The following is a 27,107-nucleotide window of genomic DNA, read 5'->3' as shown; positions in this document are numbered from 1 at the left end:
AAACTTTACTGCTCTTTATCTATACGTGTCACTTTTTATTCGAAGCACAAAATGGGTAGAAGGATATGGATGGGGACTCTTGAGGTCGTCGTTCGTTTGTCAAGCCAGCAAACTACAGCAACTAGCGTGTTGGCAAGTTGCGGCAATGGCTGCTCAGCGTTGGCTTAGCGCTCCAAATGAACACAGCACTTCAGTCGTCCAGGGCATTTGATCGTGTTGTTTTCAACTTCGCATCTTCTTTTACAAGTTCCTCCAGCCGAGGAGCAGGACTTCATTTTTTCTGCGTTGTATGGAAATGCAAATGTTAATACTGATACAGAAAAAAGAAAGATTCGCGAGTCGTCAGCAATATGTAATATTAAAGTATGATTTGTCGAAGAAAGAAGATGTTCGCATTGTTCTTTCGGAAAATGAATTGTTAAATATATTATCGATACACTGGCTTACAAGATCTCTCCATATGAACTCAGGTTAATGCGCTTTAACACAAGCGAGAATGTTTACACGGTGTTCTTTATTTAGGCTATAAGGATTTTTTAAGACTATGAGAGTTCCTAGCCAATGCGGACACACTTTGATTGGTATAACGGGAATTTTGGAAGACTGTTAAGAAAAACGTTTATTTTGACTTGTTTTGTTGGAGTATGGAAGGCAGTTCTTTACATGATAAACTTGGAGGTCGTTATATTTTATTTTACCTTCATTTTTAGGAAACCTTCAAAATCGCATTTACCCGCCGTGGTTGCTCAGTGGCTATGGTGTTAGGCTGCTGAGCACGAGGTCGCGGGATCGAATCCCGGCCACGGCGGCCGCATTGCGATGGGGGCGAAATGCGAAAACACCCGTGTACTTAGATTTAGGTGCACGTTAAAGAACCCCAGGTGGTCGGAATTTCCGGAGTCCTCCACTACGGCGTGCCTCATAATCAGAAAGTGGTTTTGGCACGTAAAGCCCCATAATTTAATTTTTTTTAAAAAATCGCATTTAATTGGAAGTATTCATGATAGACAGCCAATTGTTGTCAATCTAGGCAATATCAAAGCACAGTAAGTCCCACTGCTACGTCAGAGGGAAACCCCCTGTGACATGTGACGAAGTTTGAATGATGGCATGTTCCAGGAAATAGTCTTATGGTACGTCGCGGCAGATGCATGGCAGACAAATATTTCCATACTATTATCCGCTGCGAATGGTCGGGCCGTTTAGTTTCAAACATCGTTGCGCTTTTTGTGACGGCGCATTTTCGTCTTATACGATAACGGGAGGGCCTTTTCTACGCTCACGGAGCGCTCAATTTATACAATGGCTGGTCTGAGCACGGCAATTTCATGATGAACACCTCGAAATAAGTACAGTTTGAAGGACTATTTTTTTTTCAATATGGGGGTGAATTAATAAGCAACTGCCGCCCAGTGTGCTGTGTATTCAACAGCCCACAACGTTCGAACAAACATTTTATAATTTTTTTTATTATTTAGTCTTCTAACTTACGCTATTATGGTGAAAACATGTCCGTCTCGCCTAGAAGGTCGTCTGTAAAAACGCCAACTTTGCTGCGCTTATACCCTTTTTATAAATGATCTCTGTGGTGTAAAAGTATTTTATATGTTTTCCATGCCATGCTTAACTTCTTTCCTAAGAGTCTGGGCGGCAAAAATGGGGTACGTTCACTCTGCTTCATTTCCAAGAGAGAAAACTGATTGAGCGGCGCTCCACATTTCAAATCGTTTCGCACCGTGACGGGAAGGCTAGCTCACTGTGGCTACACCGGCCGTGTGAAGTAGTGTTTAGACTCCAGGTCAAATAAGCAAGTTCGGATTCTATTAGCGCGTGCCTCTTGGTAATCTTTATTTATCAAATGGACCGAACTGTGGTTCAAGCACGCGCAATCTGCAGCTCTGGAGTGACCTGTTACCTACTTGTTGTAGATGAAGTTGTGTGTCACTCACTGCTGCAGGCGCGAAATTGATGTCCTTGCACCTGTCATATGCAAAGTGAGATTGCATATTTTGTGATGGAGTCATACCATCCCCTCTTGTGCTCAGCATAGCCCTGTGTATCTTTCTCCTTAATTGTGTCAACTACTTAGTTCAAGTACATTAAAGTACAAATTTACAGAATAAAAATGGGTTGAAGTGCATACAGCAGGCATTCCCATATCCTCACTGGCGGCTCACCAGTGTCGTTGAAAAGAAAAGTGTACAATCATTGCATTGTATATCGCGGCTACATATGGAACAGAACTTGAAGTTTAACAAAAAAGTTCAAGAACGAGTTAGGGACCACGCCAAGAACGATGTTACGAAAAATGTGAGGTTTAACGTTAAGAGATAGGAAGAGAGAGGCATGGATCAGAGAGCAAATAGGGATTTTGAGGTATTTAGAAATATACGACATTCTAGTTGACAAAGAGAAACATGGAACTGGGTAGGCCATGTTATGCGTAGGGTAGATAAACGGTGTACCATTAGAGTTCCAGAATGGGTGCCAAGGGAAGCGAAGCTCAGTGGAAGAAGGCAGAAAATTTGGTGGGGTGATGGAATTAGGAAATTGGTAGGCACAAGTTGGATAAAGCTAACGCAAGACAGGGTAATCGGAGATCGCTGGCAGAGGCCTTCGTCCTGCGGAGAACATTAAGAAGAAAGGCTACTGTTGCTGCTGCTGATGATCAAGTGCTCGTTTGTTAAGCGGTAGTTATCAGTCAGAAATACGAAATATGAATGGTAAGAGAGCGCTTCCACATCAGCAAATAAATGCGTCGAGAAGCAAAGCTTATTAAGACGAGCAAAATAGAAATCTGAATGCCCACTAGCTTTTTCTAAGTATTGCAAGCAGGCAAAAAAAAAGGCTTTGTAGCGTTGCTTTCAAAGCAGACGCAACGTTACTGACAATTCATTGTAGTTCGTATTCGAAAAGAATTGTAAAAACAAATTTAGTCGACATGTCGGGGTAAAAATGCTCCAAAAATATCAAAGAGAATGATGTTGATATTATGCTCTATCCTAAATAACAGTATGCGAGGCTTTTTCTTTCTAAGGAAAGAAAGAACAAGATATACAACTGGCAGACGCGAGATCAGGGCCCCGTACGCCGTGACAATTCGGTTTTCGAAGAATTCGCTTGGCGAGCAGTGATTGGTCACCGCCTGGGTGACGCCGTTGCCTCGGGGCGCGCGCGCATATTATGGGGACGTCCCGCACATGTCAAGCATGCGAGAACCGAACTTGAAGTCTGCTACGAATCGAAGTGGCGCGAGGTGCTTCGGTGCGATCCGAAGGCGCCGTGTGCCGTGTGCAGAGCATGAGCGTGGTGTGTGCACGGATGACATCGGCGTTCCGAACAAAACGGCGTCGATGATTGCTGTGGCGCCTGTATTAGCGCTTTCAGCGAGCGTCCGTGAGTGACAATGACGACTTCGACATCGACGAGACGCGTTTGGGATGGGAGACAACCAACTGAGGGGGCAATTCAGGCTCTCCAAAGGGACAGTGCGCCACCTGTCCGAGGAGTTTGAGGTTGCTTTGGGCACCGCAACGCGCTAGCGGCACGAGACACCTTTAGTACAGCGTGACACCACGCTAAACGCTAAAATATAGCGGTACCACACTGCGCATGCGCAGAACCCTATAGCAAGTTTGCGCGTAGCATGCGTCCGCTATTTTCGAAACTCAGCGGGAGACACTAACGCTCACAAAGTCTGCTTAGCGTAGAAAACATGGCAACGCCCTCGAAGTAACAGCTGTCTGCTTGTCATCTATCGTTTCATCCTGTTGCCTTGTAGAGCTCACTAATTCGCAATAAATGATGCTGCTGGTTTTCGCTTCAGGTGTTCTTGCTTCGGGAATGGACGACGGATGGTAAGACAGCGTTGTTTTCGATATCGATTCTCAGCGCGGATCCAAACGGCTAGTTTTGTTGTCGCACCGCTGTTTGCTGCTTGGACTACTCTTAACTAGACGGTGAGCCAATCAGCATTGGAGGCTTGACTGCTCGCACCTAGATGGCGAGGTGATATTTTGCGCTTTACGGCGCATCATGTTTTTTACGTTATACTAAAAATCTACCGAATAGCATCCCGCAAAGCTTCAGCGTGCTCTGCACGCTAACGCTAACGCAAGCATTTTACTCTATAAAAAAAACGCTCTATTGAAATTGTGGCGAAAGTGCTCTCCGCATTGGATTATTTTTTTTTTTGTGACTGGAAGTTTGCAACAGTGGGTGGCCAACGAGCAAACCATCGCCCTGTCCCAGCCGTCTGTGAGCCGCATATTTTTTTTGTTTTTTGTCTTGTTGAAGCCATAACAATCACCGGCCAAGAATAGAGGTGGGTGAAATTTGTGAAGACGACATATGAAAAGCGGCGGTCAAGCAACGGTTCCTCGAAAGCGGCAAGACAGCGCACGACGTTTTACCTAGCGGCATAAATGGGTCAACCGCAGTAAATAAAATACGCTAAATCACTCACCACCAGTATGCCACACGCACGTTTCATTATTTGTTTTTGTTTCCCAAGAAACGTTCGAAATTTGCTATATTTCCCTTGCTTAGTGACGTTCACGTCCAGAAAGAGACCTGCATGCGGATTGGCCTCTATGGATGTTCGTCTCGTTATCAATACGTCAGCGGACCGCCAAAACTTGACGCCACTGCTAAACTGAATTCTTCGAAAACCGAAGCGTTATTGAATACGGGCCCAAGACAGCAAGCCATAGAGCAACAAGGAAATTATACTGTGTGGGAAAAGGCATAGCAGCATTATTTGGGATATGTACTCTGTCTCCTAGCATTATCTTTAATGCCTTTTTTTGTTAGAGTAAGGCTTCTGTAAGGTCATTGGCATGCACATAAACTCTATCTTTTACACAAACAAAATCTAGCCTTTCCACTGTACCATCGGGTGGAGCAACTTCCACAACCATACACGACCCAGACTTCTTTTTTTACCTCTTGGGAGAGATTGCTCCGAGTGGTCGCTCTATGAAACATCGCACAAAGCTGCCCAAGGCTTACAGGGCATTTTATTTCGCGAGCTGATGCGTAGTTGCTTCGCGTGATAGGAGAACTGTAACATTTACGTATGTGTCGTACTTCTCTGTGCATACAGGACTTATCACCATGATCCCTCAACGGGGACGATAAATTGCCTTCCTACAAGTGAAATCGCTGCCTCGACGTCTCAAGACTGTGCTGGCTTATTTGAGTGCTTGCATTTCGAAATAGCGTGTGAAGGGCGTCGGGCATGAGCGGACTGCTTATTAATAATACTGTGACCCTTGCGGTTGATCAACATGAGTGTTGCAATAGGTTTCAGGCTGCATAGGTTGAAACGAAACACAACTGCATGCATCGCAGACAGTTACACAGCATTTAATGACCACTTTAGTAAGGCGTTGCATCACATACATTTCAACATGTACGTTGAACGTGTATATTGCTTTCATGAAAAACAACTTGACTTTTGTCTTCGGAAACCACTTTACTTCTTACATCTGTCGTCGGAGCACTACGGCTGTAACATGAATTTCACTTAGATGACGTTTTCTCGGTATGTTGAGCGGCAACAAATGTTTGTGAACATTCTCTGGTGTTGCAGAGCGGCGCCTTTCATTTTAGTATCTGAGATGCGCTTGTCGGCAGCTGTATGTGAGATTACAGGCGGAAAACACCACTCAGAAATCGCTTTCAGGCCTATGCAACATGGACCAAATATTATAGTGGTGACGCGTTACATAAAATAAGTCGTTGGCCTAATTGGTCTAGGGACTACAAAGAACTAACAACGCTACTGTCCATACAACAGAATGTGGTGTATACTGGAGTGCACACCAGGAAAATTCGCGACCTACTTTCAATGGAAAAGGTTGCTCGTCATGATTTTGAGTGATCTGCCTGCAAGCAGCTCGTTATCTTTTTTTTCTGGGGCAGTGGCTTGGTCGCTGTGGTCCTCACGCCTGGCAGCCCTGCAGTTGAGCATTCACATGGTGCGATATTTTCTTGTCAACCTATCAAACAAGAAAGAGTCAGGTGCGCCCACAGCACTCTAGAAAGACTTAGGCATGAACCCAAGTTGTCCTCGTCATGTTCCGTTTGAGTTCCTGCGTAAATTAGTAAATAAAGTCTATTGAAAATTTTCTAAGGTCCTGGTCAATATACGCTTTGAATGCAAATGCATATTTATAAGCTCGGCGCAAAAAAAAATAGCTTAAAATTTCGGTCAGTGTGTCTTTTCAGTTGGCCTGTAGCAAACGTTTTACAGCAATGCCATCCAGCACACTCCTTTCTTCACGCCCTTCAACCGTATCTGGACCAGTTTAACACGAAGGCGACGGCGTTTACTGTTGTTGCGTACTCCAGGGTAGCGTATATCGTACTGCTCCCGAGTTGTAGCGACGCCTGCCTATTGTAGCTCGACCCACGTTACTTATTGGGTAGCGTGGCGTTGTAGGCGGGCTGCAGGCATCCGGTAGACCATGGCGACCAAGGAAGGGCGAGACGATTTCTAGGGTGAAACTTACACGATTTATTCAAAGGTAGACGAAAGAAAATGAGGAGAGCATGAAGTGATCAAAAGTACATTTCGGAGCCCCTTAAATAGGCTCTCTACAGTCGTGGGCGGGATCTTGCTTCCCTCGTCACGTGACCGGCACAGAAAGAGGGCCCCTCCTCCTCTGGTTATACCGAGCCTGCTGAAAGGAAGAGGTTGTCCCGCCTCCTGGAATTGTAGACGCATGTCCGCCTCTTCTGCGCTTTGCGGGTTCGTGGAAGTTCTCTAGGTCCAATTCGAGAAAAAGGTCTCTCTAAACTCGCACACCCACCAACACATACACACACAAAAAAGGCCTGTACTGTGCGGGGCTTCCGGCAGACAGGCAGACATTCCAAATGGTCATGGCGAATTAGAAAGTCACGCCACATTTCGACGAGGCAGGGTGATGTGGCCGGTTGAAATTCCTTTCAACACGTGGTTCCAGACGCCAACCCTAACACTCAAATCTCGATAAATCAACCTTTCATGTATAGGTGTTCGGTTCACTGAGCCCATCAATATAGATAATTTGCAATTATCACGCCCACCTAATTGATTTTGCTTCAATTTGCTGAGAAAATATTTATGCTTTCGATGCAAAACTAAAATTTAGTTCTTCTACTATAGAAGACTATATACGCTTCTTTGCATTAACTATGTTTGCGAAGGAACGAGGAGCATGACGACGCGCCGGTTGCATCAGCTGTCCAGGATAGCAGCATCCTTGTGAGCATTCAGCTTTCTACATTCTGATGCTGCACTACCGCTTAAATTTAGCATTACTCAACTGGTGGCTGGTAATGACCCTTGAAGAAATTATCATCATTAAATTTGTGGCGCTGAATATATGGGCGCGTGCCCCAAATGACACCTTAGAAATAAAAGCTCTAAAAAATCGGTTCGAGTTCTTTCCTTTATGCTTGGTCACAGGCCTAAATATATTACTTACGCGTTCACCTAGTAGCGGCGTAGTTAGGGGACCACGACAGAAAATCGGTAGCGTTAATACAGTACACAACTGCCGCCTACAGACCTCAAGTGGTGGGGAGAAGTCATCTTAGTAAATTTCGTAAAGCTTTCTGCTTCCACGGAGAGCATCTCCAATGATTTTGAATGTAAAAAATAGCAGGTATCACACATTCTGTCAGTGTATGACGTTTCACGCGTTAAATAAATGAAGAAATATAAGGGCATCTTACTTTGTTTGCAGCAAAGAGACCGCCTTTTACAGCTATTTCGGCACACAGATACCTTTTCTTGACAGAACTTGAATGGTGCGCACACATAACCCATAGAAACGCATGTTTTGGGTACACAGCTGGCTGTAAAGTAAGATAAACTAAATTAGCCTGAATTATTACTGCCATGAACAACAAACAACGATAGGGCATGACCATTTTATTTATCTTACTGAGGCTCGATGAGCAATAGGATGAGATGATGATGATGCTTGAGATTATAAGATGATATAAGCATCCTCAGCGAAACATGACAGAGACGAACACCACTAGATAGTGTTTTACGCTTTACGATTAATGTGAGCCTTAAGATAAATACTACGATAAGCTACATTATTTCATATAAAAAGTGAAATGACCTCATGTTCGTTTTTTTGATAGATATATTCCAGTCGTCTCATTAAGGTTCTTTTTGCATTGACTTCAACAACTAATGCCTCTTCCAAGCGAAATACTTCTACATTTATCATTCGAGGGATTCTCTGACACTCTGTCAGAATGCACTAATTGGTTAACGCACTATTCTAATTTGAATTTCAGCAGTACTGCCTTACGCTCTGTAAACAAAAAGAAAACAAGAAAAAGACAACCGATAAATATGAATGCAACCTTGCATCGTGTGTAAACGCCACCAAGATTCTGTATTATAGCCACGTTGACTCCACATGGTAGAGTGAGCACGCCGGTCACAGCGGAGGCGAGACCATCGGAGCAAGGGCTCCCGGATATGTCGTGTACCTGGGCAAGTCCACACGGGTGTTACAGTTCTACATGCTATACGCGTATCGTCGTCGTCTGAAACCTGTGTCTGTAACGTCACGTGTTATCAAACTTATCTGGCATGGTATCGAACAATAGGGCAGTTCCCTCTTCTTGTCCTTTAACGTTTCAATTGCGATTACATTTCTTGCTCTGAGAAATTCTTTAGTAGCTGGCTCATACTCCGTTGTCATCGAGTACACCCTTACAGCTTCTCTGTCATAGGGCGAATCACTAGGTGGATCATTTCAGGCAATTTGAGGTAGGTCGGTAGGTAGGTAGGTTCCTCTGTCACCTATTTTTGAACACTTCAATAAAAAAATAGCAGTTTCACCCGAAAGGCGAAGCACTGATTGCGATAGCAAATTAGTAGATAGATATGCGGCGTAAGGATAGTGGTTTTGTCGGCAGTATAAGCGTTTAAACGTTCGCTTACTAACTAAATTAACAATGATATAATGTTTAAGCGGACTGAACGAGGATGTAGAAAGAAAGAGACACACAGAGACAGCGCTGTCTCGGTGTGTGTTTCTTTCTGCCTCGTCGTTCAGTCGCGCTAACACATTCTATCATGGAGCTAAACTAACTAACCCACCAACGTGTTTTACCTAAATTAACAAGCACGGTGCCACGCGCGCGCAGGTAAACGCGAACACATATCGCTCGATGAGCGCGGAAACTCGCTGTAAAAATGCTGGAGTGTGGAAGCGCGACAGCAGCAGCGATCGAATCGACCTTCGTGCATCTCTCGCTTCAACGCGAACGAAACGTCGAAAGCACAGTGCACACGAAGCTGCCGGCACTAAACGCACCCTGCAATCATCGCAGGGTGCGTGTAGTGCCGGTAGCTTCGTGTGTCGATAGCTTCGATCTGCGACATGACCGGCGCGGGCGCGCACTTTGTCCACGTCGCAGATCGCTTTCAATATACGGCGTACGCACGGCCGCGCTGCAAGCAGCAGCCGCCAGAGAAGATCGCCCTCCTTGCCTCCTCTTACCCTATGCCTCGAGTGCGACAGAAGAGGGCGCGCTTGCGGCGCGCTTTCCTTGCTCGCGCACGCGACATTGAGCCGTTTTCGCCGGCTGACCCTCGCACGCTTTCGTTCACACATACAGCATACGGCGCGCGGCGACGATTTTATGGCCCTTGGACTTTATACAGAACCTCACGGTGACGGCAGAAATGCGCCTGGAGTGTCCATATACCTGCCTATCGCAATAAAGCAAACATTTCAGTTCCGCAACGGAACACGAGATCCAGGCTCGGGAAACTGGGTGTATTACCCAGCGCACGCCAGCAGCGCTTCGGCGGTCTGGAAGCAATATGGCTCCAGCCATCCAATGGTGCCAGAATGCCCCGAACCTTTGCGGTGTACAATTCTTTTTCTTGTGGGTCCTAGTGGGAAGCGCGAGAGAATTAAGAACCCGGCTGCATACGCGCTTCACACATGACGCGTCTCTGCGGTGGCAATATGATGTGTTTCTACACTGCTTCAATGATAATTGTATTAATGTCAACATTCATCGTGAGATGGATTCTACCAGAGTCTTTTTATCTGATAAAGCAACGATGAGAGGTCGGGGTGTTCACTAGACTGGCAGATAAGAAGGGGACACCTGTCGTGTGAGGGAAGCCACCGATTCAAACTGCGCTGTGTCTGGCGAATTGCAGCTGCGACATAAATTAATCACTACTTGGACGATGCATGAGTATCTGCAATGCGCCATGATTAGCTTGAAACATCGATGCGTTCACATGGCTACAGAAATCGACCACTTGTTCAATGCAACTCGTTAATCTTTCTCCCGTGTTTCACCTGCGCACACTTGTTGTTCATCGCATCAAAACTGAACGACCTGAATTCTTGCTTCTAGGTGAGCTTTCCAGCTGCTTGCACTTCTGTTTAGAAAGTAACCGGGTAGCGTGCGCATTGTTTCCTGACGTAAGGAAAGCATTTGGTAGTGTCTGTCATGAATTATGGCTAACGAAGCCTTCAATGATGGGATTCTGTGGTTTGTTTCTGTCACTGGTTGATAATGTTTTAGGGACCGGTTGTAGCACGTTTCAGTTCAAAACTTTCACAGCAGCGTTTTGTAATTCAAAGCCGCGGTCATTACAAGGTTCAATATTAAACGTGCTCCTATTTAACACTTACGTTAACGATCTGTCTAATGCAGTCCCCATTAAAATATTTCAGTATGCAGATGATGCAGTGCTAGTTTCTCGTGCAAATAAATATTCCCATGCAGCTTCTTATTTACAAGAAGGGGCAGTTAACGCAATGTACTGGTTCGCAGCAAGTTCAATCAATATTACCGTGTTCGGTAGTCGGTAAGGGCCTCGAAAGCTACGGTAATATTCCGGCAAGCTACGGTAACTCGTCTGCTTTCGAGTCCTTTTAAAGAAAGTTCAGCTGAATAAAAGAATATGAATAAATAAAAATCGGTCACATTGTAATTCATGTCCTTGCGATCATATCGACTACACGCATTCTTAAATTGTGTCGGTTCGTGGTTTGACAGCGATCTTGAAATAAATTCGTATGTATCTTAAGTTGATCGGAGGCTTCGCTCAGACCTGTGCTTACCTTACAAATCCGCTACCTTATGTCGTTATCAGTAAGGAGAACCACATCGCATGCATTATCCTAAATGGCTGTTCCATACGGGATTACTGCCTATCGTGACTGCAGTCTTCGTTGGCGAAAAGAAAAATCACTAATGCGGTGCGTTATACATACAGAATGATTTTTATATACAGAGCTTCTCATAGCGCAGCCTTTAGGCGGTCGTTCCTGCGGCGAGAGTCGGCATTGCTCCCTCGTAACCGACCGAATGAGCACAGCGTAGGATGAAAACGAACGCGGAGCGCAGCGGGAGATGAAACGCGGCGATAGCAGAGAGAGCGCGAGGAGAAGACAGGGAGAGGACGGCATGACGAAAGCGGGCGAAGAAAAGCCTAGAACCGCGCAAGCCGGGCTTTGTGGCGACGATAGCTACGAGATGGCGCTAGAGTAGCGTGCGTCTTCTGTATGGAAACAAAGCGCTGCTTGAGCGGAGGTCTGTCTGCGGCTTGTGCTGTAAATCGCGTCCACGCGTCACCCACGTTCACCCAATTAATCCAATTTGCGAGGGAGTCGCGCGACGCATCGCTCCGTTTGCATCGTGGCGCACGAGACAGATTGTCCGCGCTGGTCAATATATAACGAAATGAAAAGACCTACAGAGCAGCATGCGCTCAAATTTCGCATGAAGGAGGATCGTAATCGTCAGCAAATTTTTTATTTCCAACAAGTTTATGTGGGGCCCTCCAGCCGAAAAACGGTCTAAGACAGCATGAAAGTGCCTGAAGGCCCTCACACATCAGCAGTACATCTTCCATGGGCATACAACATAAAGGTTGTATGCCCATGACCAACATGACTAGAATTGGCTGCTGGGTTAGTTGTTGAAGTTTAGGGGGTACATATTGACGCGACTGGGAATAGGAAAAGAGGAATAGCCACTCTGTTTCTTGAATCCGCGGTTGAAGTTGTGCTCTCACGTCATGCAGGCTTGATAACCAATTGGCGAGGCTAAGTTCAACCGGCCTACCCGCACTCGGTCCTTGGAGCGGTCTCATATACTTTTCTCTAAAGATAAAGGGCACCAAGCAAAAAAGCTGCCCAGCTACGTTCAAGGATGCAAGCCTGCTGTGGTGCCCTGCATCCACAAGTTATCACACAACCATAAAAATTGACAAACAGGTATGGTGTCCCAGCTTTTTAATCAGCATCGCGCAAGTTAGCTGGGCTGTGTCCGCGCATCGGCAGCATTGAAAACATGCTCGGATGTCAGAACACCAGACCTTACGTAAAACGTGAAATTGGCGTTGCAGTACCGCTATCGTGGGGCAAGGGGTGCTTTAACCTATAACTCTTCTAAACTTTTCTATTCCAATTCGGTAATCAGCCCTCCGCGACAGGCCAAAAGCTTTTTTGGACCACTCCCACTTCGCCTGTCTGTCACGCGACGTCACGAAAACCGCGATAGTTCCCCATTACGACGTGTACACACTGATTACGCATGATTAGGCCGAACAAAAGAAAAATTGTTATTTCTCATTCGACGCCTATTCGCGATTAGTTCTCGGCTGTTGGTCAAAAGATTTCGGACTGCACCCACTTCACCTGCCTGTCACGCGACGCCACAAAACTGCAAAAAATGTACCGCGTGAAAGAGGCGTGTACGCCTCTTTCACGCGGTACATTACCGCGTGAAAGCATTTCGTTCGGCACTAATATGCCGAACGAAACTAGATTGTTTTCTGAGTAGCCGGAGAGTGCCCCGTTTGGAAAGGAATAGAAGATGGCTGCCGCCGATTGCCCTGGCACTGGATACTCGCACATGCCGGAGAGCATGGGCTTATTTGTGTATAACATAACTTCTTGTGCGGTCGTATAATGTTATCGAGCCCTTTCGGCACGCATACGACATCACTCTGCGAACTCTTCTTTGTTGAGGATCCATTCTGGTCGCATTTATAACGGTCCGTAGCACGGCAGCGCGATTTCAGACAAGAAACGGAAAGCTGAGTGAGGGAAAGCGGATCAATCGCAGTCACCGGCATCTCCCTCTTCGTCAGGTTATCTTCTTTCAGTGCGCTGAAAACCCCCTCTCCACTCGATCGTGCTCCTTGCCTAGCTCTTGCCAGCCAATCAAATGAGAAAAACCGCTCAATGTAGGCAATCTTACTCGTTTTGAAAGCAGACAATAGTGACCTTCTATAAACGATGAGAGCGTTTGATTGGGCTGTTCAGGCACCGTTGTGATTCATCGCCCGATGCTTGCATCGGCGGTTACGTATGTTTGACGTCAGGAGATTGGAATAAAAACATATTGGAATAGTTTACGTTATGGTGGTTCTACGCAGGTCGAATCGGATGCTGTGTCAACGACCGAGCACTGGAGCATGAACTATCTATAAACAAAACAGGCAATGTTTACTTACCTGCGCACTGCATAGTGTGCAAGTGTGTACCTTGACTTCGTGAGATAAAAATAGTGGGCAGCAGCAGTGACACGTTGGCACGAGAATTGTTGGAGACTTTCCATATTAGAAAGCAGGCATTAGTGATAAGTCTGTCTTTCTGTTTGGTAATGAGTTCCAACTGCTGGACAAAAGGCTGCGCCTTTTTTTTTTCATGCGACTGCAGCACGCATGCGCTGGTGTTGTATTTTGGCGACATTGCTTTACGAATAAACAGTTCAAGTTTAGCGCTCGCTTTGTCCTTTTTTGCTCCCTTCTACGAAGTGTCTATTTATATGCTGTGCTATTATGTAGCCCTATAGGTCATGAATTGCTTCTTGAAGGCAATTGCATCAATATTTTTGAACCATTATCAACGCTGGAGACTAATGCTGTGTTGCTGCATACAATAACCCTCAGGAATGTCTGGCACAATGAATTTGAGGTGTCTGATGTAGCTCCACGGTGCTCATATAAAAATGGCGCTATAATACCACAACGTGCAAGAAAATACCCTAAAAGAACGTGCCAATATTATTTTTCAGCGTTGTTGAATTATTTACCGTGTAATATACTGTAGTCCACAAAAACATATAAGCTCTGGAAAGCACTAAAACGGGCGGACTTGAGCATCTACAGCGCATAAAGAATTACTTGCTTCTCATCTCCGTTTGTATTACGCTTACAGAGTGGTTCTGCAAAAAAATTGATTACAATGTTTGCTTCTTCAAATTTTGCTTCCGCATTTTGTTGTTGTACGTCTCGTCTGTAGAGCATTTTCTGTTTTAAAACTTTTTCTGTTTTAGAACTGTACGAGCCAAATGTTCTTTGCAAGACATGTATAGTAAATATATGAACATGTATGTATGTATGTATGTATGTATGTATGTATGTATGTATGTATGTATGTATGTATGTATGTATGTATGTATGTATGTATGTATGTATGTATGTATGTATGTATGTATGTATGTATGTATGTATGTATGTATGTATGTATGTATGTATGTATGTATGTATGTATGTATGTATGTATGTATGTATGTATGTATGTATGTATGTATGTATGTATGTATGTATGTATGTATGTATGTATGTATGTATGTATGTATGTATGTATGTACTATGTGCGTATTGGGGTACAGATGCGGAATTATGCGAATTTTTTGCCGTTCACTATTGCGATCTTTCTTTTAACAGGTTGTAGGCAGGGCTGATGAATGTACTGCGTTTTTTAGTAGTATTAAATTATTATTATTATTATTATTATTATTATTATTATTATTATTATCATTATTATTATTATTGAACCGTTATCAACGCTGGAGACTAATTCTGTTTTGCTTCGCCGACCAATCAAAGCATCACAGGAACAAGTGGAAACTGTAAAACTGAGCGTTTCCCCACGATCGGCTGCAGTCCGGCGGAACGTGTGAACCTGTCATAATCGCTTGTTCTTCTTGTTAGGTCTGCCTGCGTCGTAGCACTCGAAAACGGTTGACGTGCCTGGTCTATCTACCGCATGGATCGCAAGTTCTGAGACGTCATCAACCCACCGGACACCTGACTCCTGCACATGCTCAGCTGGCATCGTTCAACGAGGGTCCAGCGCCGACCAATCAAAGCATCACAAGAAGAACTGGAAACTGTAAAACCGAGCGCTCCCCCACGATCGGCTGCAGTCCGGCGGAGCGTGTGAACCTGTCATAATCTCTTTTTCTTCTTGTTAGGTAAGAAAAGTTGCCTTTGATTCTCGGTTGTTTTCACCTTTCTCCGCCGGAATGACTCGTAGAGCTCGTGAAAGTACCTCGTTTTCTTTTATCATGGTATTTGAAGTGTGCATTGCTTGCCACAGTGCGTTACCCGATGATGGTCGTTTTATGTCGTCCGCTGAATGTAAACATGGCTACCATTTGGGTCAGCCTTGTTCAGGCATAGCGCCTAGTACTTTTTTGACCAAGAGCCAAGCTAAGCGAGAAACGTGGGTCTGCAAAACCTGTCGGGTTGGCGGGCAGCGAGGTGCTTCAGCATCGCAGATGGAGTGTAGCCAGACAGGGAACGGCAGTTCTGTAGAGCCATCCTTGGCTTCTGAGCTCAGGGAATAAAAGACAGTATTGCTTCTTTGTTAACTCTGCACGCAAAAGTGGATTCCCTGCTTCTGCTGAAAATTGAGTTTACTAAGATTTCCATGACTGTTAAAATCCTAGAAGAATCGGTCTCATTTGTGTCTAAACAGTATGACTCAATAGTGAAGGAGATGAAAGCTAACAAAGAACGCGGAAAGGCCCAAGAAGAGAAAATTGTGAGCTTGAATGAAGCGGTTAAGGCCCAAGCGATACAGCTTGATCTTCTGCAGGATGTACAGAATGAGAACGAGCAATAAATAGAAAGAATAACTTGAAAATTGAAGGCCTTCCGCTGGAACAAAATGAAAACCTAAGGCATGTTTTATCAGAGGTAGCCATTAGGCTAGAGCTAACGATCTTTTCAAGCGCTGATGTAGAAGCGGTGCACCGCTTGCCTAGTAAACGTAAGACAATCCCGACAGTCCTGATACGGTTCACTTCTGTAGCAGCGAGAGAAGCTTGGTTTGATTCACGAGGAAAGCTGCGGCGATAACACCAGAACGGTTCTCTACCCAAATTGTTTTTCAACGATAACTTGACAAAGGCGAATCGCAGTTTGTTTTGGCATGCAAGAACCGTGTCTAGGGAGAACGGGTACAAGTTTGCCTGGGTAAAAGGCGGTAAGATTTTCGTAAAGAAGGACGAAGGTGCACCTTTGATTCGAGTAATCAGGTCAGCTGATATTGCTAGGATTGTATAAACAGCATGGCGTCTAGTTTCTGTGTGGTTCCTGATTTTAGAAGTTTCAAAAGTACGTTTGGCCTGAGGTGACAACATAATTTTACTTTCGTTAGCGTAAACATAGGAAGCCTATGAAAGTACTGGAATGAATTTAAAGAGATAGCGGAAGCGGCTAGCAATTACGTTGACGCTTTTGTTCTCACTGAGATAAGTATACCACAAGTCGGGGCCAATATTTTTACGCTGTCTGGTTATCGTTCACATTTCGTGACCCGGCCACGAGGGCGTGGAGGTGGTTTAGCGATTTTTGTTCGTGACATGTATGTAACGTCTGGCATAGATATTACATTCATTCATTCAGAATGCCTGGCCATAACAATAAATCTTTCAAATACAGATCTAATCCTACTTTCGATATATCGTCCATCATGTAACAGTGTGAGGCGATTCTTGGCAGAGCTCGATGAAATACTGGGCAAATGGGGTTCAGCTGCGCAGTTATGCTTAGCTGGTGATTTGAACATAAATACGCTATGCGTCACGTGAACTACTGTTTCCGATTACTTATCCATTTTGTCTTCTTATGGTTTGGAATCCATCATAAATCATTCCTCTAGGGAAGAGTGCTTAAATAACCGAGTCGTAGCATCCTGCATACACCACATTGTGGTGCGCGCATCTGACTATTCTGTTGCTGCTTGCGTCATAAATCAGAGGTTAGCTGACCACTACTTTGTGGCATGTCGCCTTTCGAAGCCTTCCCTATCTGTGGAGCATCAATCGGTTGGGAACACAAAAAGAAATAAAATGAAAATTCAAATCACTCATACAAAAATGTTCGACGAACACATCACTAATTTGGCCTTGTCTTTGCTCATTGATGGCAGTGCACCCGATAAAGTATACAAAAAGGTCTCCACTCAACTTAAACACTTTGAGCACCTAAGCACATATACTGTCATGAAAAAATGCAGAAATAATGTTAGCTGGCTTAATGCCGATATTATGCGTGCCATATCTTTTAGGGATTGGCTCTGGAAGCGCTGCAAACGTTCTAAAAATGAGAGATTAAAAGCTGAATATAAAATGACAAGAAACAGAGTAGTCGGGCTCTTGCGAACAGCAAAGAGAATGTATTTTTTAAATAAATTCAACCAATCGCGCAAAAGTCCCGCGATAATGTGGTCTATAATAAATAATTTTAGGAGGGGAAGTGACGTGCCTTCTAATCCCATTGACTCATTTCTAGATGACAAAATAGTGATAGTTAATGCATTCAACCGTTTTTTCTCGCGTGCTTCTGAAAACGTTTTATCCCAACAGAAAAATAATTGCACGTTGAAGGAATCTGTATCGGCGTCCACTTTTTTTCCTAGCTTATCAACACCTGACCTGAAAAGGATTCTTTTTAGTTTTCGGCAAAATAAATTACCAGGAATAGATGGCATATCTGTAGGCACTCTGCGAAGAAACTTCGATGTGCTTGCGAATATCTTGCTTTTTTTAATCAATGGTTTTTAGAAACTGCAGTAATTCCCGAGACACTGAAAACGGCTATAGTTAAGCCACTATATAAGGGAGGCAGGAAAGATAACGTTGAAAACTATCGACCAATCTCAATTTTGCCAGTACTTTCCCAAATATTAGAAAAATTCCTTTACGAATGCATGACGTCTTTCTTAATGAAGTTTTCGATTTTATCGCCCAGGCAGTTTGGTTTCGTTGCGAATCGAGGTACCACAGTCCTAATGGAAGAATTCTCAGATGAAGTATATTCTGCATTTGAAAACAACTTATTCACCTGTTCGCTATTTCTAGACATAGCGAAAGCTTTTGACACAGTGAATCATAACATTCTACTAGAGAAACTAACTTTAATGGGATTCAGAGGACCATTACACAAAGTACTGCGAAACTGCATGTCTTGTAAGTCACAGATAGTTATGGGCGACAAGGAAACCGTCAGTAGCAAGCAATGGCTTACAGCCGGTATTCCCCAGGTCTTAATTTTATCACCTCTTTTATTTAACATATTCGTAAACGATCTTCCTCTAGTAATTTCTAAAGACACTATCTATCAGTATGCTGACGATATGGTAATATTAACAAAGCATATAAATTATAAAAAGGCTGTGGGCGCACTGCAAAATACAATACACAGTGTAATGCACTGGTTTGCGAAAAATTGTATTAACGTAAATATCAAGAAGACACAGTTAATATGTTTTATAAATCCCTTAAAGACCACAGCAATAAACATTCCAGTATTCTTGCATGACCAGCACTGCGCTTCATGCACATGCACCCCTGTTCAGTATGGAGACTCTGTGAAATATCTCGGTTTATTTATTGATAGCAGCATGTCGTGGCAGCATCATCTGGCCTATCTGTGTGGCAAACCTAGGAGTGTCACTTGGTTGCTTTTTAATATAAAGGGTTTCACGCCATTACCGGTAAAGAAAACCATAGTGCATGCACTCGCATACAGCATCTTGGGATACGGAATCCCCGTTTTCGCTTTCTGCGCATTGCGATGGCAAACGAGAATTGACAGTATACTAAAAAATATATTGAAAAGTGTTGCCTTTGGTTGTGGCCAGATTTCAGGTGACAATTCATTTTCAGTGTTAGGTTTTCTTTAATTTAAGTCGTTATTTAAGCAAACTGTTGTTCTTCGTCATTTTTGGAACGACCAATTCAGAGAAAAATATGTAGCCCCTCGACTTTTGAGGGACAGCATTCGTTTCAATGTTCCTCGTTCATCAACTAGGTATGGGGAGGCATGGCGATGCGTCTATGTGGCCAAAATCTTTAATGATCTGCCTGACTAATTTTTCTCGGTTCAGTCAAAAAAGGTTTTAAAGAAAATGGCATCTTCCATTTGAGTTTTTTTATGTATGGGTATGTGTTTATATGAAGTAATTTGGTTGTCTTAACCTGTATGTCTATATGAGCTTACAAAAATGTTCACTACGTTGCCATAACTTGTTTTTAATTTTTGTTTTTTTTGTTCTATATGAGCATGAAAAAAATGTTCACTATGTTGGACTACCATGTATTATATTTTTATCTATATAAGCGTGAAAATATGTTCACGCTACACTGTATTAACACGTATTTAATTTTTCTTTTGCTTGCACAATGTTTTGTCGGCACTAAGGTTACGCATGTATGTACATACACTGACCTCATCGCTGTTGCCGGCGCTGGCGGGCCTAGTCACACAAGCCATTTAGGCTTCGACAAGCCCGCTTACTATGTAATGTTTCTTGCATGTGCATAAATAATAATAATAATAATAATAATATTTATTGTTGCTATCTTACAATAATCGTACATCAGAAGGCAGGCCCGTCAAAGCCAAGGAAGCGGCTTGCGTGACTTGGCCCGGCATGTCGGCAAACAAAGTCAAAATGGCAACATGTAGAGAAATGAAAAGCTCGTGAAGTTTATCACACAAAAATGAAACAGAAACTCAGCTGAAATCAGTGACAAAAGAAACACAAGAAACAAGAAAAGAGAAATGTAGTATTATGCATATCTAATAGTGCCTTCAACATATTTTTCAACTTTCGTTTCGAAGTTGCAGTAAATATATGATCAGGTAGATCATTGAACATTCTTGGGACATAAGCATGCCTGCTAGCTTTACCAAATCTTCTGTTGCAGTGCAGTACTATAAAACGCGATAATAATAATAATAATAATAATAATAATAATAATAATAATAATAATAATAATAATAATAATAATAATAATTGTGTGCGCGGCATGAAAAATTAGGGTACAGGAAGTTTGCGTCCTTGAGCCATGCTTATAATTACGGAGGCCTTTTCTGATGACGAACCATCGGACTGTTGAAGAGCTGATTCTGACACCACGTAGCAATGTTAGTACGCAATGAACATTATCAAACCGCGCTCTCTATTATGGCGCTGACGACCTGAAAAGGATGTCTTGGTGATCGCACCACTGGGTTAGTTTTTAAACGTCGCCATCGTCGGTGCGCGACAAGCACAAGACTAAGGCGTGTGGTACAGGTAGCAAGCGCATTTCGCGAGCGGGCCCAACGCTAGTAATGTTAAAAGGCTGTACGAACGAGCTGTCCCTTAAAATGTGTAGTGTCCTGTGTGCGCGTCAATGTGTTACCTTCTTGCCACTTATTTAGCGTTCTAGAATTTGTGCGGTAAAGAAGCATCTTTGCAAGCAACCTGCTTTCCAGCCGTGTGTTCGACTTTAACCACCAGAAACCTGAAAACCTATCCTATATCAACCAAGAGCAAGTCCAAATGAAAATTTGAGCTTACGAATGTAATAAATCACTGAAGAAATATTACGACGTTTATTATCAAATGTAGTTCGTAATCACCGCGAAGTAACATCATTAACATAGAAATTAAGGAGTTCGCAGTAATGTTGCGAAATTTAGGCGCCTCACTTCGCAATAGAAAAGAAAGAGTCCATACTCACTTGGAGCGGCTGATGCAAGGAACACACAAAATAGTAGAGATATCAACGGCAATAAAACATACATGCCTCGTGTAGTTTCACGTTTCGGGGACTGAAATTATGGTTAGAACGCTATTTTCTGGAGCTCAACAGTCTTTTTTTTTTTGCCAGTAGAAGCTCACACAATTCGCTGTATTCACAATGCATTTCTGCTGCACCGCTGCATATTTTGTACACCCGCGAAGGACAAAGGCAAGCACTATTTTTGTTCCCTGATCAATGCGGAGAGAGGACTGCTTGGGTTTGTTCGCGCTAGATGTTTTTGAATAAATTGTTAGAAGCTTCCAGCAGCCTAAAATGTACTCTTGCGAGAAGCAGTGGCTACACGAAAATATTTCGGCTTTCAATAGTCCCACTGTGCTCAAATGCATCATACAGCCATGGCGTTATAATGAACGCTGCTACTGCAGGAACTTTAGTATCGAATAGCAATTATGCGGATGTTCGAGGGAAGTTTGGGCCGTCGCCGTCGGAGCCACCGTTGGCATCGTCGTGCTGTAACAGCATAGGCGAGCATGCGTGACCCGTGCATTGGGGTGGGGGAGGGGTTACAGGGTCTTCAGAGAAGCGCTTGAAATTGGGCTGCAAAAGCAAGGAAAGCCAGTAGACGCTCACATAAGCCCCGCGAACGGCCATGGTTGACCTTCTGTTTCATTTGGAGCACAATCGAAGTGCGATAACTGCAACGCCGCTGGCGGGGCTCCTCATGATGCCAGGTTTCGGAGACGCCTTTAGTGCAACGCGAAACCTTGCTATCCCTTTGAATGATTTGGTGCCTTGCATAAAACAGGCTTTCTACAGTAGGCATGAATGAAGTGCAAATAAAATGGCAATGTTCTTTATTTGCAATAAACACGCTTGTTGTTATGTCGTGAGCACTTGCTGCAAATGAGAAGTTGACAGTTGCTAAAGATTGAAACAAAAACAATTTTAATTTAAGCTCTGCGTAAGCGGCCTAATTTTAAAGACGAAGCCACATATATAGAGGACCAAAGTATTCGACATTTTCCTTTTGTTTCCATTACCCGCCGTGGTTGCTTAGTGGCTCTGGTGTAGCGCTGCTAAATGCGAGGTCGCGGCATGAAATCCCGGCAACGGCGGCCGCACATCGATGGGGGCGAAATGCAAAAACACCCGTTTACTTGGATTTAGGTGCACATTAATGAATCGCAGGTGGTTGAAATTAATCCCGAGTCCCCCACAACGGCATGCCTTGTAATCAAATGGTGGTTTTGGCGCGTGAAACGCCATAATTTCTTTTTTCACTGTGCATCGTTTCAATCTTCGAGCTTGCTCCGTCCAGCCTTCTGCCGAAAGACTCTGTAAACATCGCCTTATCTTTCCTTGAGAGTATAGTTTAACAATAATTCAGTAGCAGCGGTTGCGATTTGGAAGCACAGCTCTGAGCAGTCTTGTTACATTGTGTAGGTGCGCGATTCCTGCTGAGCTGGCTGTGAAGAAGCGCAAGTTGGTTCCCTCTTTTCGTGTCAGCGACTGATCTTGCCACGTGTGTCAAGGCGATGCAGTCAGCACCAGCAAAAACGGGCATCTCATTCGCGATGCTCGCATCATCAGTCTGCTCGTCGTCGGCCTGCTCCTGCTTGGATAAAAGAGCCTTCAACAGAATTTCAGCGTCACAGGAGCAGCTGTTGCGGTTGGAAGCACAGCTCTGAGCATTGTGCCCACATCGTACAGATTGGTTGGTTTATGTCACTGTTAGGTTACTTCTGTGCGAATTCTTTACCACAACTTCTGCTGCTGCTGTTTAGGTTTCTTGTCTGTGCATGCTCCGTCTTGCGTAGAATTTGTTGTATCGCTTCTTGACGATGCCTACAAATACTAAACTGGCAAGGAAAATTGAATTGCTTGAATTAAAATTTGAACATCGCATTTACCAGCTTGCCGACCAAGTTTTTGTAAATGTTACTCATGCTTCAGGAATCAGGTTTAGATGTCGGTAAGCTAAACGCAGAAGTTTGAAGAATGGATGACAGTATGAAACTGCTGAATGACATTGCAGAAAGTATTCGATCATAGAAAGAGAATACTAGGCTGGTCTTGGATGCCACAGAAGTTCGAATACAACGTCCCTCTTCTCTTCATGCCCAGCGGCAAACGTTTTCAACGTACAAGCACTATAATACTTATAAAGTACTAATAGGGTGCACACCAGATGGCTATATTAGCTATGCTTCACGACTTTGGGGTTAGGATCAGTGTCGGACAAGGCAATTCTGCAGAGCTGTGGGCTTCTTGATAGAAAACAGCCTGCGAATGCTATAATGGTCGACAAAGGTTTTATATTCCATTATTTACCCCAGGGAATAACTATCTGCAGGCCACCATTCCGTGAGCCAAAGCAGGCAGAGATGCAGCCTCAAGCAGTGGAAAAAACTCGTCGCATTGCATGTGCAAGGGTGCATGTTCAGCGGGCTGTTGGACGCATCAAAAGCTTCCACATTCTTGATGGGGCATTTCCAATTTCTGTGATTGACATAGCAGAACAAGTTTTCAGAGTGTGTTGCTTCTTAAGCAACTTTAAGGCGCCATTAATAAAAAGTGTAAACTAAATTTTAGTAAACGTACCTGGAGAAAAAGTAGAATGTTGTAGCTGCTCCATAGTAGTCAGCTTTTTATAGAATTTGTTTGTCCTGTTTTAGTTAATCCTGACAAATTTTCTGTATTTAGCACAATAATAAAAACTTCTAGCCCTTGTCATCACTCTTTAAGTCACTTGGTATTTGCACACATTTATTAGGAATGCAGCACTGACCACTAGCAGGTTCTGCCAGACCTCTTTTGGAGACAACTTTAGTTTTCTTACTTTCATTCGTAACATGTCTTGAGGTTCGCACACATAAAATCCTTTCTTCAGCATCTTGTGTGATACATACTGGCCTGAAGTGTGCTGCTTCTCTAGTAGCTTTACACACCCTATGAGAAGCTCTGGCACAAGTGCATGATTCATAAAATGGAGTAGTTTTTACATATATTGCATCCCTCTCCTCTTGACAAAGGGGCTTCATTTATGCCATGTGTGCATTAAACGATGCCAATGCTCTGATTCCCCATACGTTTTCGTTGTATGAAGCTCTGGCACAAGTGCATGATTCATAAAATGGAGTAGTTTTTACATATATTGCATCCCTCTCCTCTTGACAAAGGGGCTTCATTTATGCCATGTGTGCATTAAACGATGCCAATGCTCTGATTCCCCATACGTTTTCGTTGTATTGAATCAAGACCTCGGATGGTGGTCCTTGAACTCTTTGTGGCTTCTTATCTGCTGGTTTCATGTGCCGCAGTACTTGAAGTGCTGGGTAGTAGGCCAACAGGTTCTCCTTTAATGATATGATGTCATCTTGATGATGTGGCGGTAAAGCAGAACTGCACGGCTTTAACTTCCTCTCTTGATGGAGTGCTCTGTTTATTCGATGATTCTGAAACACGATCTCCTTCAGTGGCACCTTTGGCACTGGCCTCTTTGCTGCATTAGAGGAAACATGCATAGTTCTGCAAAAAACAGTTTGTTTTCTCATGTTTTACTGCTGCACACAAACAAATACGAAACCACTGTTGCTTTTGGTTGCTTCAAAAAACTGAACTTTAGCATGTTTGCAGTGCAAAACAAAGAGGAACACGTCTAATACGTACAAAATGTTCATATTCGCCAGCCAGAAAGTTCAAAATGTCTTATTAGTCTTGTTGTTTCTGCTGCTTCAGAAATAAACTGCTCATATGAACATGTCCTTGGTTTTATGGTTTCACAGATGCATGTATTGGTTTGCAATGCACAAGCTCGATACATTTGGACTATGACGAGAGCGCTATAGCATGCAACTACTTGCGCTACATAATAAAAACTGTCATACCTTCCGCAGGTACCATCCATTAGCATCGCAAGTCCGTGCATGAAGGCTGTTTGTTGTGTTCAGTAGTCACCAGGTCAGCAAAGCTCAGAAGCAGCCCTGCGACGTGCTGGCATGTCTCGCTGCGCCTATAAGACATAACGCCGCAGGTTATTCACACAAAAATATCACACCTGCCTCGGAACATTTACGCCGTCGAGCCTCTCTGACATTAAGGAGTACAGAACGCTTGTTTTGCTTTATTCGGCACACAGACGCGATACAAAACAAAAGCGAGCCAGGCGCAACACAAACACTTAACTTGATCAACTTGCCTTCCTAAGGTACCACTAACACAGACATGGATTAAGCCAACGTAGGCGCTGAACATGTGCTTATTACCAACGAGGAAACGGCATGGGATGTTTAGGCCATCGAGATGGCACTTCCTCAAACGTCTCAATCGAAACAAGCGTAGTACGCGCAAAGTACAGTGCGGCCAGGTTTCAGCGCATTATACATATGATGCACGAGGGTGCTGGTACAAAAATACGGCGGCGGTTACCGCTTGGCTCTTGAATGGATGAAACATTCGACACACAGCTTTCGTAAAACGTACAAGCTAACGTCACTACATTACAAAAAAAAAACGTACATAGAAGACGGGAGCACGTTGCCATCTGCCGCGTCCGCAATTTTTCATTACGCTAAGAAAATATTCATTGTACAACAAAGTTATCTTACCCAGCCATGCACTGGCAATAAGCTGCGATGATCTCGCCTGCAGCTTTCGTATACCACGCCGACAGCACGGAAAACGCTGCCCGTCTTTATGGACGGCTTGCACGTCGCTCGCACCAGTCCAACTTATGGACCAGCTGTGGTGAAATTTATCATATGGTTTTCCACAAAGTCTTCGTCATGTGGTGCCCAGCATCTAGGCGCCTGACGAACGGTCGAAGTGTTCGAGGACAGATACTGTCAAACGCAGTTGTTCGTTACGGAACACATCAATAGGCCCCATGTCCATCACGTGTGCGCAAACGGGAGGGGCATATTGTCTTCTTCAACCATTACTCACGCACTGATTGAAGTAAATTCAATAAAACACCGAAACAACGCACAATGTAGGTTCTACCGATACGCGGTTTACGGACTGCACGCCGGCGCAGGCCTTGTTTTCCAACCAAACGGCGTGGCGCGAGGTTCTTCGTTTTCCCTGCAGGTGGCGTTCGCAATTTTAGAATCGGTCAATTTTACAGCCAAGCTTACTTCGCGAACCTCCCTACACCCCTCTTGCTAACCATGGCTACACGCTGCCGCTAGTTCCTCCTCGCTCAGTAGCTTACGCTCGGGTGCAGGATGGCGGCACCATCTAGGTGCGATGGCGCACACTATTTCATCCGCAGCAGTGGTATGAGGGAGGAAGCCTGCTTGCGAATTTCGGGCTCTTGGACGCGATGCGGAGATGCGCAATGGAGCAGGAGAGAGCGCATCGGAGGGGATGGTCTCACGTTGCGCGTGCGTTGTGCCGCCTGATAACCGCGTGGACAGTCGCACCTGCGCCTCCAAGGGGAGGTGGGGTACTCCGAAATGGCGCAGAAAGCCAACTTGATTATTTCAACCCCCATATGCTGGTTGCGATCAAGAGTGCATCGCATTCTTCGCCAACACGAACAAAGCATTCTTTTCACTTTGCATTAAAATTGAACAAGCACAAACCCGTGTTCGAGCACTCCTTATGTATTAAAGAAAGCTTCACTGCATATATATTCCAAGAGGACACGTTGGATCTGCTGCGTTTTTTTTTACAATAGTGCCCAAGCACGCTCTGCAATCGGACGGGCCCCCTACGGACAGGGAGCGAGCACGAATGGAATTAGACCATAATATGCCCACTAGCTGTTACTTAAGATATGCATATTAGCTTTCTAAAGCGTGAATGTATCTTGTGCATTTGGTTACGTCATTTCTGTGCCCCAGGGCGCATGCACAATTTGCAACATGCAGAAGTTTCACGTACCCCATCGTGCTTACGTCTCCGATACAGCCTTCCTAAATCACTTTTTATCCGCAGATCGCATTAAACAAATCAAGATATGTGGACACGAGGGAGGTACCTTTTGTAGGAGTGTTAATAATGAGACATCCATGAGTTAAGCATCAGTACAAAATCACGTGTCTCATCCCAGTCGATGAGCAGGTTTGTATTCGAGTCGTAATCACAATTTGTTCTACACTAAGCCACCTCCAGCAGATCATTGTTGTTCCTATCTATCTATCTATCTATCTATCTATCTATCTATCTATCTATCTATCTATCTATCTATCTATCTATCTATCTATCTATCTATCTATCTATCTATCTATCTATCTATCTATCTATCTATCTATCTATCTATCTATCTATCT

At 44.0% G+C, this 27,107-nt stretch overlaps 2 long non-coding RNA genes across 2 annotated transcripts in view; one reads left to right on the top strand and one right to left on the bottom strand.

Annotated features, from left to right (window-relative positions):
* The window catches only part of LOC135897708 (uncharacterized), a 29,288-nt gene extending 4,745 nt beyond the window's left edge, over positions 1–24,543 (top strand). Inside the window, exons 3-4 of the long non-coding RNA XR_010563118.1 lie at positions 14,999–15,261; positions 22,276–24,543. This is a non-coding gene — a long non-coding RNA (uncharacterized lncRNA). The remainder of the gene's footprint in view (positions 1–14,998; positions 15,262–22,275) is intronic.
* Positions 4–20,906, bottom strand: LOC135897709 (uncharacterized). Its single transcript, XR_010563120.1, has 3 exons — positions 20,809–20,906; positions 7,726–7,848; positions 4–280 (listed from the first exon to the last, which is right to left on the bottom strand). It is a non-coding gene; the product is annotated as an uncharacterized lncRNA (long non-coding RNA).
* Positions 24,544–27,107: the final 2,564 nt, after the last annotated feature.

This window comes from Dermacentor albipictus, chromosome 3 (assembly GCF_038994185.2).
Source record: "Dermacentor albipictus isolate Rhodes 1998 colony chromosome 3, USDA_Dalb.pri_finalv2, whole genome shotgun sequence".
NCBI lineage: Eukaryota > Metazoa > Arthropoda > Arachnida > Ixodida > Ixodidae > Dermacentor > Dermacentor albipictus.
Note: the sequence above shows the minus strand (reverse complement) of the source record. Positions and strands in the feature narration are given on the sequence as shown.